At 34.5% G+C, this 22459-nt stretch overlaps 1 long non-coding RNA gene across 1 annotated transcript in view; it reads left to right on the forward strand.

Moving 5' to 3' along the window:
* Positions 1-20689, forward strand: part of LOC144291977 (uncharacterized) — a 69733-nt gene extending 49044 nt beyond the window's left edge. Inside the window, exons 2-3 of the long non-coding RNA XR_013359516.1 lie at positions 17814-17942; positions 20395-20689. This is a non-coding gene — a long non-coding RNA (uncharacterized LOC144291977). The remainder of the gene's footprint in view (positions 1-17813; positions 17943-20394) is intronic.
* Positions 20690-22459: the final 1770 nt, after the last annotated feature.

Raw genomic sequence — 22459 nt, forward strand, 5'->3', positions numbered from 1 at the left:
TTTAAATGTATAAAAAATACCATATTACCTTCTAAAACTATTTTACCAATTGACATTCCTATCAACATTGTGGGAGAGTTATCATTTCCTTTATTCCTTACAAAAATGGATTTTATCAGTCTTTTGAAATTTGCCAATCTGAAGTAGGAAAAATGATGTCAATGTGTTAATTTACATTTCCCTGATTCCTTCATATTTGGCTACATTTTTTCAAACATAAAACATTTATTTGATGAACTGTAGTCAAGATGATGCAATACAGAACCAATTCTATTTCTTCTTCCTGCAGCCGACTTTTTGAGACCAGTCCTTGAAATCATTCTTTGCCTCTGGATGAAATCTGGAGTAAGTGACATAGATTTTCTGGGTTATTCTTTCAGAACATTCTCATCTCAGTAGTTTCAGAAATTCTGTGTTGTATAAGATCGACACCAACGCTTGTTACTCATTTTAAAACTCTTCCTCTCTCCCAGCTAGAGATCTTTAGTGGCCGAGGGGCCATATTTTATTAACTCATCTCTTCATTCTTCTGTCTCCCCCATTCTCAATCAATTTTTCTAGCCCTTCAAAGGTTGAGTTTAGTGTGAAAGAGGATTAGGAAAAAAGACACAGTTCCATTATCTTGGTAGACTTAAAATCTCTGGTTAGTGTTCTCTTGGCAAAGGGTATAAAAACCACAATTGTTTTGTTTTTCTCTGTGGGAGGCTTTTTTCATGTCCTTGGTATTTCCCTCTGAATCGAGCCGCCTTGTTCCGGCTTCCTGAACCTGAGTGACACCTGTTCTCCATGCTCTGGGTTTCGGAGTCTCCTTCCCTTTTGCATCCTCAGGCTGTTTTTGAGAAGAAGAATCCCCCTTTTAAAGTAATATTTTATTAAAGCACACGGGCCACACAGGAAAGTAGATTCTTAAATGTACAACTTTAGGATTTTTCCCAAAGTGAACATATCTGTGTATTTACCACTCAGATGAACACATAGAACCTTGCCATCTGAACAAGAAGACGTCTCTCTGCCCTTTCCCAGTGACGGCCAGTCCTTAACATAGTCATTGCCTTGGTTTGTAAATAGTTTTACCTGTTTATCTCTAATAATTTTTCTTTTTTTTTTTTTTTCTAATAATTTTTCTGATGTCAGAGCCCTCTTTATCTCATTTAGTATGGGGTCAGCAGCGCTCCTTTGGTTAGTGTTTGCATCACACACTCTTCTCTACCCTCAAACTTTCAACCTCTGTGCCACATCTTCCTAAAGCAGCATGTTTGGTCATATTTTTAATAGTCTTGCCATTCGTTTCAGTTATCCAGAATGTTATTTTTGTAATTTTATTGTTCATATATTGAGTTTAAATCTATCAGCTTCTGATTTCTTTAAAACTATCCCAGCTGTTTTATGTTTCTTCTTCTCTCTTTCTTTTCAGCTACTCAAGTATATTTGTTATTCCATTTTCCTCTTCTATTATGTTGTCAGTTTCATATTCTTCTACTACTATTTTTTAATTGGTTACTTTTGAGATTACAACAGGCACAAACTTTTTCAAGTGCTTCAGGAATTTACTACCTCTTACACATTCTGAGTAATGCAGAACACTTAATTCTCAAAAAACTTTAATTCCATTCAAGCCCTCCTGCCTTTGTATTTTTGGTTTCATGTATTTTATTTCTACTTTAAATCCCTCAGTATATTATTATTTTAGAATTTGTATTCACCTTCAGTTACCCATATAGTCACCATTTTTTAAAGATTTTATTTATTTATACATGAGAGACACAGAGAGAGAGGCAGAGGGAGAAGGAGGCTTCCCGCAGGGAGCCAGATGTGGGACCCAATTCCAGGACCCAGGGATCACGCCCTGAGCCAAAGGCAGATTCTCAACCACTAAACCACCCACATGCCCCAGTCACCATTTTAATTATGGAGTTACATCATTCTTTCCTGAATTTCCACGGTCTGTCAAGCATTGTATTCCTTCTGGATGAAGAAATCCTGTTCATCCTTTCATCTTGTTAAGTTTGATTGGCAAGATAATTGATTTATGTCTCATTATTATCTGGGAATATTTTTATTTGATATTTGACTTTCAGTTGGCCTTTAGCAAAATCATTTTATTGTGCTCTATCGTCTTTTCTTTTAAGAAGTCAGCTTTTAGTTGCAAAATTGCACCTTTTAAAGCAAATGTTTTTCTTCTATCTTTCCTTGGTTTTGTATAGTTTTACTCTGATATACTTAGTATAGTTTTTGTTGTTGTTGTTTATTTGCTTGCATCCTCTTCGGAGCAAATGATACTTCTTTACTCTGTGACTTGGTATGTTTCATCAATTCTGCAAATTCTTAAGCTATTAGATTTTTCATATTAATTCTCTGCCTCTCTCTCTCTTGAATTTTTTTTGAGACTCAAGTAATATCTATGTAGAATTTTTTCATCTTGTCTTATGTAACTTTGAGATCTTTAACCCTTTTCTATATTCTTTGTATTTTTATATTTATATATTTATATATATTTATATAAATATTTATATATTTATATATTTTATATTATATTTGCTTGTTTTCTCCTCTTCGTACTCAGTCTGCATATGTTCCGTTGCTCTATCTTTGGGGCACGAATCCTCCTTGCACGAATTAATTCCATCAATTACATTCTTAATTCCAGTCAAGTATTTTTCATATCTAATGTAATCTTAGTTCTCTTATAGTTTATATTTCTTTTGAGAAATTATTTATATTATTATCTCTTTTCTTAAACAAAGTAATCATTCTTGAATGATATCTATATCTGATAACTGAAATATCTGAATCACCCTGAAGATCTCTATTTCCTGGTTTTGTCTCATGTTGTCTTTAGATATACTTGCTGTTTTTTTTTTTTTTTTTTTTTGCTGGTTTTTGATTGAATGTCAAGTATTATAAATTAACTGCAAACAGTCTAAATTATTCTTTATTCCATCATAGAATATTATTTTTATTTTCTGCTAAGCAGTTAGAACACAATCAGATCTCATTAATACAAGCAGTGATTAAGTATTTTCAGAAGTTTTCTGTTTCAGGATTGCTTTTACTCTTAGAGGATCATCTTTAAGTGATCCAAACTGAAAATCTGAGATTTTTGCAAGGGTCTCTCCATCTTGGTGAATCCTTATTCAATTTTATTCTCTTCCACCAGGTATTCTCTTCCATTTATGGCAGATTTTTGCCATAAATCTGCTTACCTTCTCTGCCTCTTACCAGCTGCTTTTTCAGCTTCTCTCCCTCTCGCCTGAGCTGCCTAAGAATCATGATGCTTTGAGGAGAAAGATGATCAGATTTTCAGATTCCTTCTCTGTACTTTGCCTCACTCCTGGGTCATGGACATAAAGTTCTGATTTGTCAGTATGTTCTACCCTAAGGCAGCTGCTCCTCTCTCTCTCTCTTTCTCCATTTCTTTCTTTTTATTTTCTTTTTTTTTACATATTTTATTTATTCATGAGAGACAGTCAGATAGAGAGAGAGAGAGAGAGAGAGGCAGAGACACAGGCAGAGTGAGAAGTAGACTCCCTGCAGGAAGCCTGATGTGGGACTCGATCCTGGGACTCCAGGATCACGTCCTGGGCCAAAGGCAGAGGCTCAACCACTGACCACTCAGGGGTCCCTCTCTCTCTCTCCATTTCTTAGTCTTTCTACCCTTACTGCTGTTTACAAATTATCATGGGATGTATGGTCAGCCTCAGGGAATTTCCCTTCTACCTGGAATCTCAGCCTCTCATATTTATGCTGCCTTTATAGTTCTTTCACGCCCTTAATCAGGTGATTTTTGTATTTGATCCAGCTTTTCTAGTTATTTTTGATGACTTCAATGGTCTACCTCAGAATAACCTATCCTAAGTGAAAGCTTGTAGGTTTCCTTTTGTGGTAATCCCAGTCTGATTCTCCTTCCCATGATCCACTTCTACTGACCTCTGGAAGCCTCTCACCTTATTTGAAGTAAAGAAAAGACAGCCTCTCCTAACTTGCTGAAAAGCTACTCAAATTGCACTAACCATTCTTTCCAGAGAAATTTCCCCTGAGGCTTCTTCAAATTCACTTCTGGACAGACCAGAGAAGGGTGTTTGTCTCCCGTGGGAACACATTTTTGCCTGACGCCTTTGCACATCTCTTCATAGCACTCTGTTTAGAATGAGGGATACTTGAAGTCTATTGTTTTGTCATAGTTTCCTGAGTTTCTTGGAAACTTTGGGACAGAAAAGTTGTGTTTGCCATCCTGTTGCATATTTGTTGGCAATTTTAAATTCTTGTCTTTGAGTTGCCTATTTGTATTCTTTAATCATTTTCTTCAGCTAGCTTTTTTTTTTAATTTTAAAAACTAATTTGGTGTTATTTAGTGTTAACTAGTTTCCAAATATGTTTTTTAAGTTTGCCACTTATTTTAAATTTTATGATATCTTTTTTACAACAGGTGTGAAGTAGAGGTCTAATATTTTATTTTTATTTTTCAAAATGCATCCTGCTGGCACAAAACCACATAGTAAATCATGTATCTGTTCACAGTCATATAGTCTCTCCTTTAACTTAAACTGCATTCAATCTCTTTCTTCAACTTCCAAAGCAGAAATTAATAGCACCTAGAACAGTAAGATGCCTATTCTTTTTCCAATATTGATGCTCTTATGTTCTTCTTTTTCATTTATTTAGCACATGAAAGATAGAGTGGAAACATCAAATAGTCATAGTATCTAACATATATTCTGATATTTTTCTTCTTTTTAATCATAATCTCCTTATACTTTTCCTTTTTAATTATTAAGTCTCTAATATGCCAATGTTAATGATATCAACCATTGTTTTCGGTAAGTGTTTCTTAAATAACTTCAAAGATGTTCCCATTTATTTCTGTCTTAGTATGGTTAGCAATAGCTTTTTTTGCATCCAGGTTGAGAATAGCTTTTCTGTATCCATGAAGTTGATTTTTTTCCTTTTACTATCTTGATGCAATGAGTTAATTTAATAACGTTTTAAAATGTTAAATAAGCATTGACATTCTTAAGAATTTCTTTAGTATGATTTCCAATATTTTGTTTAAATTTTTATAATTTTAGAACTAAGCAGTATATCTATATCATCTATCATCTATCTATCTATCTATCTATCTATCTATCTATCTATCTATCATCTATCATCTATCTATCATCTATATGCTATTCCTGTCTGCTTTTGAGATCATGGTGAAGTTAGGTTCAGAGTTTGTGCAGGGATGCTTTCCACCTTTTTATTCCTTATTCTCTGAAATGGTTTGTAAAATAAAAGAATCATCTTTTTGTTAGACACTAAAAGTGAGTCAGCCTGATGCCTATTTCAGGGATAGATTTTTATCTAGAATCTCCAGTTGCTTCTAGGTGTGTTGTACTGTTTCATATTTTCTTTCTATTCTTTAAGGCAATTTTGGTAATTTTCATTTTTCTAGGAAGTCATTGATTTGATCTGGATTTGACAATGTGTGAGTACCTGTGGCAGTTCCAAGTGTCAAACGATGGAAAACACTTGGGAACCCTCCAGATTTTCCATAATTTGCTTTTCTTTCCATCTTATCTCTCTTACTGCTTATTTTGGTCACATGGAATTTTACTATCCAATTATTACTTCTTTATATTATTTAAACATTAATTTATTAGAGGATTTAGTTTTTCACTAATAGTTGTTGTATTTTATATTTTTTATCTACCCTGAATCCATATTTATATGTTGTGTATAGTCTTAAGCAATTTCTTCATACATAGTCTTTGCAACTTCTTAAATGTTCTTATTTTTTCCTCACATTTGTACATTAACTTAGTTGAGGAACTTGAGGTTTTTCATTTTTGTTTTTGTTAGCAATTAAAGTTGTTGCTCCCTTGTGATCTAGCGTCCAGTGTTTGTAATAAAAAAAAGTTGGATACCAGTTTGATTTTCTTTATTTAATCTCTAAAAATCTTTTGGGTTTTCTTCTTATCTTTCAAGCTCTGAGATTTTACCACAGGATTTTTGCTTCTTTGGAGAATAGAGATTCTGTTTGTTAAGCTTGATCTTTCTATGTCAAGGTAATGGTTTTGGAAGACTTGTTATCTTCCTATCTATTTTGATTTCCAGATCCTAGTGGATCTGGTTGTTCTGTTTCCAGCAATATCTCTGCCAATTGTCAATGGCAGGCCAGCAGCTCATGAAAATGTGTGGAGATATCCCATCTTTTTTATGGTCAGTTGTTACCACAGACATGACCTTGTCTCTCCATCTTCAACTCACAGGTCCAGCCTAAGAGCAAAGGCTGGTGGTGCCTGAGGCATAGAACAAGTCCTTGCACTTGCACTATTCAGCCACCTGGCCTGGCTGCTTCAAGTGCAGTTCCCAAATTAATCACCATCATAGATATCTTAGTAACCCTTTCTTTTTCTTGTGTTCATTTTCTATACTCTGAGACCAGAAGTCCCCGATACTCTCTTATTTTCATAAAATACTTTTAGACATTTTAATCATGCTTTTCTGAAGTTTTTATTTCTTCATGGATTATATCTTTCAACAATTCTTCAAAAGATTTCTGTTCTGTTGATGGCTCTCTGTTGTTTTGCCCTCCTCTTATTGATTTTTCTTCTTCTTCTTCTTCTTTAGCAATCCAGTGTGTTACTTCATGGTATTTATAAGTATGGGGCTCACTTTGAAATCAGTATTTGGAAGGTGAAAGTTAAGTACCAGAACAGAGCAGAGGGGAGTGGCAGAGAAATAAGGTATGGAACAATGTGATTATATATCTTCTCTCTGTCAAAAGTTTAAGGGGAGGCTAAGCCTGTCCACTATTAATTTTGCCTTTCCATTATCTTATTTTTAGCAAAGATGCTTGTTCAATCTCTCCACATTGCAACATTTAATATCAGCACAGTCTGTGGAAGCAAAATATCTTGATTATAAGATTACTAGTGAAAACAATATTTTTTGAGGGGCTTTCATTTACTCTGACACATCAGTGTGATGATATCTTCTCTAAAAAATTACTGAATTCACACTATTCTACATCTACTAAAGGATTCTTTGTATCAATAAGCTGCAAACAGTACAAAAGGATTCTGTCCAAGAGTGCTTGCTCCCCAAGGAACTAGACATTCTTTTTCATATTTAAGTCTAATAATATATATTTTTTCATGCTTAGCTTAAAAAAAAGCGGCTACCTCCTGGGTTTTTATTTTTGTTTGTTTGATGCTCAATAAACATGTTTTGAAAATCAAACAGTATTGCCTCTAATAGAGTTTTAGTCTCTTTCTATCTGGTTGTCGAAAATAATTATAGTGACTGGGTCCTGGGTGGTTCAGTCGGTTAAGTCTGGGGCTCTTGATTTTGGCTCAGGTCATGATTTCAGGGTCCTGGGACCCAGTCCTGCATAGGCTCTTCCCTCATCAGGGAGTGGGGTTGAGGATTCTCACTCTCTCCCTTGGCCCCCTCCCTGGCCCCAATCCCTATTCATTTGTATTCTCTCTCTAAAATAAATAAAAAATCTTAAAAAATAATCATAGTGACTTATAGCATTAGGCAAGATTGGGTTAGAGTCCAGGAAGAATTGGTTTTAGGTAAATGGTTCTCAATCTCTGAAAATGATGGAATCTCATCTAGGTGTCTTCAAATATTGCACAATTATTGTCTATTTTTATGGATGATTGATGTTTTAGTTGCATTCCACTTAAACAACAAAGAAACCTGTTTTATACTGTCTTAAGCTGAAGTACAGAGGTAGGGTGGCTTCTAGATTCTCTGGAATATGTCCTAATCCATGTTATGTCCTTATCTAAGACTTCTATATAGATTGCTGTAGCAGTTCCACATCACTCACCTAGGTACACCAATACCTAGAAGAAGTCACCTCATTCTGTACCATTTTCCTAGAGGTCACCCAGAAGACTAGCCTAAATGCCTCATTAGGCAGCATTGGTTTACATGCTCATTTCTAATCCAATCAAGGGGAATGGAATTATTATGATTAGTTTAGACAACATGGACTCTCCAAGATGGCGTCATGTTCCCCTGAGCTATATGTCTTTGTTGAGATGGGAGCTCTGTGAATTTGATTAGGCAAGAAGAAGGGGGTCAAATGGATATTGGGCCCACTAAATATAATAGTGTCCAATATATTAGTAGTAGGGAAACAAAATGGATTGAATTTTTTTTAAGAAATGTTTTTAATTAAAAAGAATTAAACTGGTTATATTAGGGAAAGCACAATTTCTGTAATCTAAGAAGCAATTAATAGTGAAGAACAGAATTAGATACCTTTTTGGCTGATGATGTATTTTAAAAAGCATCCCTTATTAAACGATGATGATAAAGCATTTGTGAGCAAGGTACAGCATGTAATAGATATTATCACATAACTTATTTTTTCCTGTTTTGACCCCCTAGATACACAAGACATACATAATATAATTTCCATATTCATAAGTTGAAACACTTTCACTGTTTACTTCCTTTTATTACTTACTTTCTGAAGATGCTCTATGTATTTCATTAACATGATTGCATTTGGGATCAAATGTGTTCTTTCAGAGAAAATAGTTCATGAAGTATATTAAAATGCAAGTATATTTTTGGTATGAAAAACAAAATACAACTGGAGAGAAATAACCTTCAATTTTCAAAGAATCAACAGTTTTATAGGACACCTAAAGAGTAATGATCCTTGATAAGGACTTAGGAATTTTATCAAGTTTTACAGAAATTTTGAAAAATCTGGAATGTCACCTCAAAAATCTATTGTAATCTTTGTAATTCTGTGATTCTTGCTTCTTTTATGAAACAAAGGATGCTAATTATTTTGGAAAGCATAAAGTTTAGAAACAGGAACTTGGTCCCAGTTAAATTTGGTAGTTATCTCTCTAGCCCAAATATGAGAATGTATATACTATGACCTACAGTTGAGGATCCTCCAAATACTACCAGGTACTCAGTTTTACTCTACATTGTAGAGTCAGTGCAATCCTTTGGGAAAACCATAGTAGGTATTTGGTTCTATTCTGAAAAGGCTTTATGCAGATCTTTTCTTTATATAATCTTTTTGTTTTGTTTTGTTTTAATTTTTTATTTATTTATGATAGTCACAGAGAGAGAGAGAGAGAGAGGCAGAGACATAGGCAGAGGGAGAAGCAGGCTCCATGCACCAGGAGCCTGATGTGGGATACGATCCCGGGTCTCCAGGATTGTGCCCTGGGCCAAAGGCAGGCGCCAAACTGCTGCGCCACCCAGGGATCCCTCTTTATATAATCTTAAACTTTCTGTTTTGATTCATATCAATTTTAATGGAATCCAGGGAAGCCTGGAGGAAGTCTGTGATCACGAGGAGAGAGTTGGGGGGACGCCTGGGTGGCTCAGTGATTGAGCATCTGCCTTCAGCTCAAGGTGTGATCCCAGGATCCAGGATCGAGTCCTTCATTGGGCTCCCTGCATGGAGCCTACTTAGCCCTCTGTCTATGTTTGCTCTCTCTCTCTCTCTCTCTCTCTCTCTCTCTCTGTGTGTCGCTCATGAATAAATAAATAAATCTTTAAAAATAAAATGAGGAGAAATGGGGATACGCTTCCAGTGCTGCTATTGCAGAGCCTTGGGTCAGACTTTGGCAAAATTGTCAAGATAATAACATGTTTGTCTCTGGTGACAAACATCTAAATTATATTGTGGGCCCCATATCAAATCATCTTGAGAGGCATATTAGTATTTTCACCATTGTGTTTAGAAGATAACTAGGAGTAACATAAAGTCATGATTCTACTGCCAGTAATTTATAGGCCCAGGACAATGTCATACTGAAGATTTGTTTTAAAATACTGGCCTTTTAACATCTGAAACATTGCACCCTAGAGTGACTGCTCTGGCATATAAAAGCATATAAATTGCTGGAATACTCCCCAAAGTATACCATTCTATGTAAATCCACAAAAATGGTGTGTCAAAATGATGTTTATTTTTTCCTAGTTGTTTGAGATGAACTTAGTTGCTCTGAGCCCCACCCAATATGAGGCATGACAACTACCTTCAGATTTATTTTCAAGAAACTTCCATGATGGTAAAGAAACTGTGCCTGGCATAGTCCCTAGTAAGCACTCACTACATATTTTTTGAAGTAAAATGCAAAACAAAACAAAAAACCTCCACTTAAGTCACCTTTAAGACAAAATGAGAGAAAAGAGATCCACTAAGAACTGAAGGAAAAGGAGACACATCATAAGGATGCTGCCTTTAGCAGTAACAACATCTTTAGTTTATACAGAATTTAAATGAATGGAGTCAGAGCTCAAGGTTGCTAGAAATTTGTGAGGATAGATAGAAGTATGAGAGGATTGAAAAAAATAAAATAAATGAAATTATAAAAATGAATATTGTAAAAAGTTATTCTAAAGAGCATTTTGTTTGTATTTATTTCTAAAAGCTAAGCTGTGGTTTACAAAATTTAGTGTAAGAAAGAATCAAAGAGGGGGTTAGGTGAAAATGCTTTTTTGAGGGGATTGTGATATATTCTCATTTATTCTGATCCAATGGGTGAGAGTTTAGCAGAAAATCTACATTTTTAACAAGCATCATCCATCTAAGAATCGCACAAATGCTTAATATAATTAGGAGTTAGATCACAATAAAAGTGATATGGACAAACTTTTCATCAGTCTCAACTCTTCCAGGATCTAGAGTCATTGCTTAACTGAGTGCTATGGAACCAAAATGGGGGTCAAACTTTGGTATTTCTGAAAATCAGGCTAATGAGCTCTTAGACCATTTATAGATTTTGTCCTTCATACTAAGAGTAGGAAATTTTGAATAAAAAAAATGGTGCCAATTATGTCACATTTTATAAAGTACACTTATGTGGAAAACAAAATGTTAAATTTCTTGTCTTTGGCTTCAATTCCATTTTAAAAATATATATTAAATGCCAATTGTGGGGATCCCTGGGTGGCGCAGCGGTTTGGCGCCTGCCTTTGGCCCAGGGTGTGATCCTGGAGACCTGGAATCGAATCCCATGTCAGGCTCCCGGTGCATGGAGCCTGCTTCTCCCTCTGCCTGTGTCTCTGCCTCTCTCTCTCTGTGTGTGTGACTATCATAAATAAATAAAAATTAAAAAAAAAAGCTAATTGTGTGCAAAGTACTGCACTCTAGGAAATACAGAAATTCAATTTCAGACTATCTCATGGAGTAGATAGGCTCAAATACCACAAACTATGATGCAAATTAGACCTGTTTGAGTTCTCTAATTGCAGGAGTAAAAACAGAAGCTAAGAGACCAGAGAAGCACTTTGCAATTGAAGTGACTCTCTTAAGTGTGCAGGTGGTAAATAATTTTGTATAAGGTAATCTGCTATATTCTTGAAATCTTTATACTTTAAGCACCTCATTACTCATTCCAGCATTGTTAGAGAACAAGGATTTGTGTATACATAAATTTTCTAGACAACTGTTGCTTACCTCCTCAAGCACCAATTCCATTTTCAAGTATGATTTTTTAAATTTATTATAAAAGTAATGGAGAATAGTATAAAAAATGAAAACAAAATAGTTAAAATCTCACTATTGGGACTTCTAGCTTTAGCTCTGACATAAACATCTTGAAAGCTGTTACTCTTAATCTTACAACAAGGAAAGGGTGGACAAACTAAAAATCAAGACCTGGGTGAGGGGACGCCTGGGTGGCTCAGTGGTTGAGCATCTGCCTTTGGCTCAGGTTGTGATCCCTGGGTCCTGGGATTGAGTCGCCTGCTTCTCCCTCTGCCTATGTCTCTGCCTCTCTCTGTGTCTCTCATGAATAAATAAATATAATATTTTTAAAAAAAAAGACCTGGGTAAGAACTGGGGTCACACAGCAGTCTGCCATCCTGAAATCTGGAGAGAGAGAGAGAGAGAGATGCATTCAGAAGTCTAAGCTAAAGCAAGAAAGATAGAAAGATAGATGATAGATAGATAGATAGATAGATAGATAGATAGATAGATAGATAGATGATAGATAGATGATAGATAGAGAAATCAAGATCTACTTACCTGGGTCAAAATGTACTGATGCCATAAACTGGTTGGAACATTTAAATGACAACTTTGGTGAATTCCTAGACCCAAGTGTGGACTAACCTGAGAATGAATCTCTTCTGAGCTGATGTCTTAGGAGAGTCTACAAAACTTTCCTGAGCTTTCCTCCCAGGAACTTTACTAGATTCTGTGAGAATCTGAGAAAAAGTCCCTCATGGCTCTGGAAAGGGAAAGAGAAGAATAACCAGAGTCATCCTTATAACAAAGTCCCACTCTCTAGGTAAAAAGACTGCCAAAATTCAATTCTGATACATTATTTCAGCTGGAGAAAGGGAATCCCTCCTTATTCCAGTTCCCTCTGGTTTTCCTACCTCACCAAAGGAGAAAAATACTCAGTAAAGGACATTACTTCATTGAAATAGGTTAGTAATCCTTCAGGCAAGGAAAGGAGTAGGGGGCAGAGAGTAAATTTATACCAATAAAGAAACCTTGTGATGGTCCCATAACCGAGACACAGGCTCTGTAAAAGACTGGAATTTAATTGGAAGATTATAGAAAGCACCATGCCAACAGGGCTCTAGAATAAGAGTAGATTGCAGTTTAAAGATCTTCAAGGTACAGACTGTATTCAAAGAGCAGTTCTTAGGAAACCCCAAAGGATACAAAATTGAGGATACTAGAGGAACTTAAAGTCTCTGGCACCCACAGCTGAAAAAAAGATAGTCTAAGGTTGTCTAACTTCTAGAAAGATTAACATGAGTCCTCACACTAAGAGACTATTTAACTCAGTTCCTATCACCTGATACAATATATCCAGTTTTCAACAAGAAAGTATAAGACATGTTAAAAAACAAGAAAACCTCACTCTGAGAAAGCAAAGATTTTATAAAGAAAGGAAAGGCATCACTGAAATTAAGGTAAAATAAACTTCTTTATTTTTCTCATTCTTAATTAATTTAAAAATATAACAGCTGTTTTAAAAAACAATAGTTACAATATTTTACATGATTATAGTGTATGGATGTGGATAAATGAAATAAATGGGCAGTAATGTTACAAGAGATAAGGAAGAAATGTAATTCCTCTGTTACAAGTTCCCTGCACACACAGATATATATATATATATATAGTGGTATAGTTTATTTGAGGTTTCGCTTAGGTTAGTTAAAAATGGATATTGTAAACTCTAAAAATAATAAAGAAGTATAATGCATATGCTAAGAGAGGAGATAAAATTGAATCATGTAAAATGCTCTATTAAAATTAAAGAAGGGAGAAGAAAAAAGTGGAAATAAAGAGATAAAGAATAAATGCCAGGAATAGAAAGGTACAGTCCTGGTAGGTATTAATCCAATTGTATCAATACTCACTTAAAATATGAATTGTCCAAGTACACCAATTAAAAGATAGATTGTTAGAGAGGATAAAAATAAGACACAACTATAGGTTGTCTGTAAGTAACCCACTTTAAAGTCTTAAGTTAAAACTAAAAAGATGTGGGCAGCCCTGGTGGCTCAGAGGTTTAGTGCCGCCTTCAGCCTAGGGTGTGATCCTGGAGACCCAGGATCGAGTCCCAGGTTGGGCTCCCTGCATGGAGCCTGCTTCTCCTCTTACCTGTGTCTCTGCCTCTCTCTCTGTGTCTCTAATAAATAAATAAAATCTTAAAAAAAAAAAAAAACTAAAGAGATGAAGAAAGATATGACAATGATGAAAAAGAAAGCTGGTATAGCTACATTAATTTTGGTCAAAGTAGACTTCGGAACAAGGGAAATTATCCAGGATAAAAAGGGACATTATTTGATGATAAAAGGGTCAATTCTCTAGGAAAATAACAGTTTAATGGTTGTACACCCAACAAGAGCAAAATACATGTGGCAAAAACTGACACATATATCTGAAAAAATTATTGTTAGAGACCTCAGCACCCTTGTGTTAATAATTGATAGATCAAACTGGAATATCTGGATATAGATGACTTGAGTAGCTATTTCCATCAACTTGATCTGACTGGCATTTTTATAGAACACTCCACCCAGAATATATATTTTTCTCAGGCTTATGTGGAACATTCACCAAAATAGACCATGTGCCGGTTCATGAAATATACCTAACACATTTAACACTAGAAATCATACAAAGTGTTCATTACACTAAGTGAAAGATGCCAGACACAAAAAACTATGTATTACTCATCTTTTACAAAATTTAATTTGGAACACCGATTAGAATTTCATTAGATTTATATACATTAAATTTAAGAGAATGACCATATTTACATTAATGAAACTTTCTTTTGAAACTATCATATTTACATTAATGAAGCTTTCTATTGAAATGATTATGACTATTATTATGATATGACCCCAAGCTGAGCTGTATATATTAACCTTATAAATTTATTTCTAGATATTTTGTAGGATTAAAAAAAGACTCTTTGGCAAATGGATAAAACTCTTATTTCTATTATTTTATAAATTATTTTTATTACATTTATATTAAATATATATATATATTTTTTTTAGCTGAGCAACTTGAATTTTTGATGTAAGGAAGTGTATCATCTGAAAATTGTATTTTGGCCTTTATTTTCCAAAAATGTTGAATAGTATATCTTTCTCCTCTTTCTATATGAGCAAAACCAATTGCTTTTATTTAGGAAAGTGATAAACTCCTTTCCTTTATGCCTCTCTGTTTTCATATTGTTACACTTTAAAAAATGACCCTGTCATAATTATGAGAAACCATGGCACCTATGTGTATTTTTATTTTTCTTCTGATTGCTCTTGCCTGTGTTCTGTTCATTCTACTAGACACTAAAGAGGCAGCTTTTGACTTGTTTTATTCTCCATTGACTCATTATTTTATAATTCATTACTCTCATATCTGAGCATTTTTATTTCTCTTCTATTTTTTGCTTTGGGTTTACTTCATGATTATTTTTCTAACTCCTATGTTGGATATTTAACACATTTTCAGTTTTTCTTCTTTCCTGGTGAATGAATTTAAGGTTCTAAATTTTCATGTAAGGAATAGTCTAGCTTTAATATGTAAGTGACAATATGGTCATTTTCAAGATCATTCAGGTCTCAATAACTCCTACGATATGTTTTAATTCCATTTTTAGTTCATTAGATATTTAGAATGTATAAATTTTCTAAACATATATTTTTATGTTATCTATTCTATTAGTTTCTAACTTAATCGCCCTGTGGTCCAAAATATGGAACGTATATTTTTTTGAAATCTATTATAACTTGTTTTTTTTTTTGCCTTAAAATGTAGCTAATGTAAATAAAATTTTCATGTGTACTTGAAAAAAAATGTATATTCTTTAATTGTTAGATGTAGGGTCCTATCTATGTCCATTAGATAATGTAAAGTATTTTCATATTTTTCCTGCTTGACACATCAATAACTGAGATAGACATCTAAAATAATTTGTGTACTAATGAGGCCACAACAGAGACTAGATTTTCATTCTGAATTGATTATATCCTTTTGTTTGTTTTGATTTGTTGTCTTTAGTTTCTTATTTATTTCGGTAACCACATGCATGATGAGTCAGTTATGCAGCCTTACTTCCTATATATCTTATAGACTCCACCAAGATTTTTCTTCTTGCTGTGATGCTTTCTCTAAGAATATTATTAAAAAGTGCTTCATGTGGTAAGTCTTTGAGCCCTTGCATACCTGAAAACTTATTTTCCTTCAAGACTTGCAATGATAATTTCATTATTTTCCTGTATATCAAGTTGCTTTGAGCATGCTGATGTTGATCTGATTCATATTTCTTTTTGGTGCTACACTTTCCCTTCCAATATCCTTTAATAAATTTTTACAATTTCTTTTGCATCTGATGCTCTTAAATTTTGTAGTTATCATTTATCTGTGCATTTATAGTTATTTTCTCCATTCTTTTTGTTATTTAATCTTTAAATCCTAAGGTTTTTTGAAATTTTTAATTCTGGGAAAAACTTGGTCAATATTCCTTTAAATATTACCTCATTTCCCCCCCCCCCCATTTCCTTTTAGACTCCTAGTGCATGGCTACTGACCTATATCTCTAGCTTTCATAGCTCTCAATTCTTCCTTTGATTCTTTCTTTTTATCCCTTCTTGATGAATTCCGAGGCAGATCTTTGAGTAAATCGCCCAATTCACTATTTTGTTCACTATTCTGTTATTTAGCTGTTTTCAATTTGTTACATAAACTCCTGTACTAAGTGATTTATTTTAACCACTCTGTTTTTGTTCTCAGAATTGTTACCCCGACTTAGGGATTTGCATTTGAAATGTGCAATAGGAACCTCATCTCAGTGGCTTAACCAAAGGACACTTAATTTTATAACATATAATAAGTCTGAAATAGATTGTTCAGAATTTGTATCATAGATTTATAATACCTGTAATGACTCAGGCCCCTTTTATCTTTTTCTGCTCAGCTTTTACTATCCTATGACTTTATCTTCATGTTTAACCTAACTTAGTATCGGTGCCAGCACTGCATCTTTATCCCAGATAGAAAGGAAAAGAGATGGCAGAGGGCAAAACATACCTTTTTAAAGATGTTTTTGTAGATGTCCCATCCAGTAATTCCTGCTTTTGTGTCGTTAGTCACTACTATTTCATATACAGCTTCAAGGAATGCTGGAAAACAGTTTGTTGGCTGAGCATAGGACCACTCTGGAAAATAAGTGGACCCATGTTGTAAAGAAGGAAAAATATATGTTAAATAGTCAAGTGGCAGGATCTTCACCAATGTTTATGAAAATATGGTTCTGGAACTTAATATGTTTCTGATCTAAATATTCATTTTTTTAGCCCCAAAATATCCTTTTATTATGTTTTTATATTTTTCTGTGCCCTCCTACTATTGAATAATTGTTGAATTTTCTGAATTTACCCTTTTTGTCTTTTATTTCATCTTCTCTACCATTTTTTTTCTATCCCTTTACATTATATTCTCTGAGAATTAAATAATTCAATCATGTATATTATTAGTTCACTCTTCACTTTTATTTAGACTTTCTATCAATAACATTAATAACTTCTGTTAATTTTTAAGAACTCAAAAAAAAATTTTTAAGAACTCTTTCTTGTGCTGTGATTATTCTTTTGTCATAGAAATGTGATCTTCTCTTATGAATATCATATTTTATAAAAGATTTACAAGGATATTAATTTCATAATTTTAAGTTCTTTTATGACTTATGAATTAAATGTTTTCATCAGTATTTATTTTTCTGCTTTTAAGTTGGTGTTGTTCATCTTATTTACACTAATGATTTTCTCCTAATGCTTGGTGATTCTTGGTTACTGTTTGTGTTTATATCATGCTTATAAATGAGGAACTAATTTATTAGTTTTGATAAGTTGATTGCAATTTTCAGAACACTGGGAGTTATCATTTCCCTGGATTCAGGTAAGTTGTGGTCAGAGGTACTCGGAGATTCAACAAGTCTGCTTTCTGTGTCCCAGATTCCATTTCCTTGGGAGGATACCTACTTTGCCATCCCATCCCCCCCCCTTTTTTTTCCTGTCCTCTAGGGCTTATCTTATCTGGCCTATGTAGAAGAGATGTCTGATTTAGAAAGTATTTTTTCCTGCCTTTAGCCTGAGAGCAAATACTACTTTTAGCTGCTTTGACAATAAGTCCTACTATTCTCCAGTTTTTAAATTAATTTCCCCTATGGTGGCTATGTGGGGCCCCTTCTTCTTCCTGAGCCTGTTTTCCAATACCAGGGGCTATTCTCCTGCTCTTCAGTGATCTCCTGTCTTGCAGGGCTGGGGCTGCTATGTTGTCATAAAACTTATTTTGTATCTTGCAGACACTTTTCAACATTTCTGCTCTAGTGATGCTGCTGAAAACTGCTCAGTTATCCAGTGCTTACCGGGGATGTTTTTCTTCTGGATATGACTTTTGCTATTTATAAGTGAGTCTTTGGAAAGGCCAAAAGGTAAATATGTGTGCCTGGTCAATCATCTGGAATCAGAAATAAAAGCACCTTTGCAGTACTTTTCAGCAAGAATCTCATCCTCATTATCCAAAGGTGGGGGGGTGGAGTGAGAAATATTTATGTACAAAAATGGTCAGAAAGAGTGAATAACAAGGCCTGTGAAGGAAATTCCTTTGGGTTTTTAGGTAATAGCAAGAAGAACCGAAACACCTGGCAATGGAAAAGTTTATGTTGTGCCATTAGAGGAGGTTAGGAGACAGTAGTGATATCACGTGATGAGACAAAAAGACTTGTCATGAAAGTAGCATTTGAAATCACCCTTCGGGATCCCTGGGTGGCGCAGCGGTTTGGCGCCTGCCTTTGGCCCAGGGTGCGATCCTGGAGACCCGGGATCGAATCCCACATCGGGCTCCCGGTGCTTGGAGCCTGCTTCTCCCTCTGCCTGTGTCTCTGCTTCTCTCTCTCTCTCTCTCTCTCCGTGTGACTATCATGAATAAATAAATTAAAAAAAAAAAAAAAAAAGAGAACTTAAAAAAAAAAAAATGAAATCACCCTTGAAGGTGGGCTAACAACCCCTCCTGGTTTGTCTGGGATTCTCATCATTCTAGCACCAAAATTCCCACATTCTGAGAACACCCTCAGTCCCAGACACACTTGAGAGGTTGCTCACTCTATTGCAGATGCATTTTTGTTAATAAATTCACATGGGAGGGAAAGCTTAGGGCTTACTGTACATGGAGAATAAAGGCCATGCTAGAAATATAGTTTGGAGTAAGAAATTGGGAGATGTTAGGTATTGGGATCTTAGTTTAGAATTTATTTTATGGGCTTAAAATATAAGTAATATAGTAAATTATAGTAAAATATAGTAAATAGTATTTGCTATTATACTACTAATGGTAACAATTTCTTTAAGAACATCATCAAAATACACAATGTCATAAAGTCACTTTCGGGGTAAACTGATCCTTGGAAGGTTCCTAGGGAAGAGTATCTTTGGACTCTGATTTCATGCTGGGATGATCACCTGTCCCAAAGAAAACAAAACAAGACAAAAAAACTCTGTTTCATTTTGCCTCTATAACAAAAATACCATAGGTTGGATGGCTTAAACAACAAACATTTATTTTTTTCACAGTTCAGGAGGCTGGGAAGTCTAGATCAAGGAACTGGTAGATCTGGTGAAGACCATCTTCCTAGTTTTCAGATAGCTATTTTTTTTTTATTGGATCTTCATGGGACAGGGAAAAGGAGAGGGAGAGCAAGGGATGAGGGGAGAGGAAGAGGAGAGAACCATTTCTAATTATAAAGGCACTAATCTCATTCATGAGGGCCCTACCTTTATGACCTCATGCAAACCTCACAAAGGCCTCACTTCCTAATATCATGACATTGAGGATTAGAATTTCAATATGTGAATTTGAAGGGCATAGAATCTACAACAGGCTCTTACTAACCAAGTGTGAAAATGATGCTAACTGGAAAGCTAATTGCTACTTGGGAGCAGGCTATCCAAGTACTTGGTTCTTGAAGCTATAGTTCATAAAATGGAATGGATCCCCTCAGTAAGCCAAAAAAACAAAGCAGAAAGTTGCTTGGTTGATACATACTTATTTCTCAATAAAGTTAAAAAAAAACCCACACCACATTTGTTGGAGATATTATCAGGCATCCTTGGGGGAAGATTACAAATGCTTTCTACTTGTTTGAACCTGACAGTTTACTTTTCTCCACTATGTGATGCCACTAGCTATACCATATACATTTATTTTCTAAAATCAAATTTCTCCTCTAGTTATTAATCAACTCACAGTATCCATTTATTAAACTTTTGTTGACCCTCAACCTCTGATTTCCATATTTCCAACACACCATGACAACTGCATGACACTTCTACAATATTCAAAAACTCACCATTCAATAAAGACCCATCTTATGTTTGCCTCTGAGAATGCATCCAGATTGTTAATTTCATGCATCATATAGGGATTTCCATCACACATTCTGAAGGTGTTCTCCTTCTAACCTTGCTGGTTATACCTTTTTAGTTGTCTACTATGTCTATTTTACTTTAAGGCAAGACTATTTTCCACAAGAACCATAAATATCACCATTTTCAAGCATAGGCTAAATTTGAAAAGATGTGATGTTAATTCAATCTAGTTGACCAAAATTCAATTTACTAGAATCACCTCTTGAGTTGAAACATTAAATAACTTGATGGAATTAAACTACGATATGAGTGAGTGGACATTCAAAATAACTAATAGTCCCTCTAGATTTGAGGGTAAAGACAGTCTAAAGCATGAGAAAATTAGTATTGTCTTAAATTTCTGGTATCTTTACAGTCCATAATACTTACACCAAACTGTGATGTATGCATTCTAAGTTGTACCATTAGAACTTCTCTAGCTATAAAACAAGGCAACATTTTTTTTTTCTTAAATTTCAGCTGAAAAGGGAACTGAAGTAAATGGTACTGTGGAGAAGACAAATCTAGGAGGTATTTGAGCCTAAGTGTCTCTTTCTTTTCAAGTCCTGACATGGGACTGCCTATGAGAAAAACACTTTCCAAAAAAAATTGAAGGGCAAAAGTTAAATATGGTTAGGTTTGACTATGTACAAAGAGAATTAACTTCAAATATTTGTTTTAAAATATTTTTCTATACCAGTCTTGCTATTAAATGACTCTAAGTAAGGTAGCTCAATGTGATAGTTAGAAATATGGATTCATAATTCTGTAATGTCTGTTTCTAAATACATAGTATATATCTCTTTGCTGAATATAATTTGTGTTCTCCTATTAGTTGGGATAAGGTTGAATAAGGACAAAAAAAGATCAAGATATGTCAAGACTAGGAGTCGAGTCAGTTCTGTGATAAAATTATAACCACAACTGCTAACATGCTTGAGATCATGATTTGGAAGGGTGGTATTTTGTGTATAAAGACAGTATCGAGTTACTGTGAGCTAAAGAGATAAAATTAAGGACAAAATCCTGTTTTTCATATTCAAGATTTTAAGTCCAAGTAGGAAGATTGAGTGAAAAGATAGTCAAAGTCAATGTATATAGATTAGGAATATCCTTTAATCTAAATAACAGTCATTGAGAATATACTCAGTGTTAGACACTGTGGTGACTTTGGAGACACAGCAGTTTTCACTCATGGCTGACCAATTTTTCTTATGATACTCTCTTTCGTAGTAATCATGATACTTTTCTACTTTTTTCCCAATATTCTTTGACCACTTTGTTTTTAGGATTTTTTTCTTCCTAACTTGCACTCTATTTAAATTTTTTTTTTTTTTTTTTTTTTTTTTTTTTTTTTTGCTAGAACGTCTTTTCTCTATTCTCTTCTCTTTTTATGTTCTCTCCTTTGGTATCATTACCACCCTCATATTTAAATAACCAGCCCCCATCACTCTTCCATGCATATTCTAGTTTCTGTCATCAACACCAAGATCAGGGGTTCCAAATCCTTGCTACATCAACCAATGCCATTTTTTCAAGCAATACAGAAGTTGGGAGTCCAAACCTTGATCCAAGTTGTATGTTTTCTAGCTTTGTTTCTTGTTTTGTTTCTTGGAATAAGTTTTCCCCATTTGTAAAATGGAATCAGTTACCTCCCTTCAGTGATTTTTTTCAAGAATACATATATATGAAGATAAAATGATTACTGCTTTTTAGATGTAAAGCAATTGTTTTGCACCAGATGAAGCTAAACTCTGAAAATTTTCATCTTGTTATATTAGAGATGAACCAACATTCTTTTGAAACATGAATATATTTTATCTTGTATTTTAATAATTTGACACTTCTTTTATCTCCACCCTGAACCCACTCTTTGCCTACAATTTAAGAATGGGGGACTTGTATCTCTTTAGTGCTCCAAACATTAACAAATCAGAGGCATGCTCAAGTGGTTGTTGAATTAACCTTTTTATATTTGAGAAAGAGAAAACTCCTAGATTCTATTAAAATCATCATTTGTTAATAAAATGAGATGCATTAAAGTTTTTCAGAGAAATCTATATATTTTTTTTTGATGGATGAGAATTAAATCTGTGCGTGGCTTGAAGGTCTGCAGGCAGGCTGCACCTGTTTGGTTGTCAGTGCTCAAATTTGTAACGCCAGAGTAGGTGTTGCTTCTCATTGTCAAGTATTAGAGTAAGCAAACTACACTTTCTATCAATCATACGTGGCATGCATTGTGTGTGCCTGCTGCCTCTTGAAGCTCTATTAAAAGAGTATAACACTGGACGGGAAGTGTCAAAGATTTAATCTACCTGTGTCCGCCTCCTTCTGCATCCCAGTTGAATCATAGACTGATGAGAGATATTGGCATGCTGACAATACATAAGAGGGGGAAAACCTGTAGACATCATTCATGCATTGTATTTTATTTCTGTTTTGAAAGATTTGAGTTCCACATTTTGAATTTCCACATTCTAACTGTATACCACATATGCAAATTTGTGCTAGCAAAAAGAATATGTAGCTACTTTAAGATTCATGG

The sequence above is a fragment of the Canis aureus genome, chromosome 20 (genome assembly GCF_053574225.1).
Source record: "Canis aureus isolate CA01 chromosome 20, VMU_Caureus_v.1.0, whole genome shotgun sequence".
NCBI lineage: Eukaryota > Metazoa > Chordata > Mammalia > Carnivora > Canidae > Canis > Canis aureus.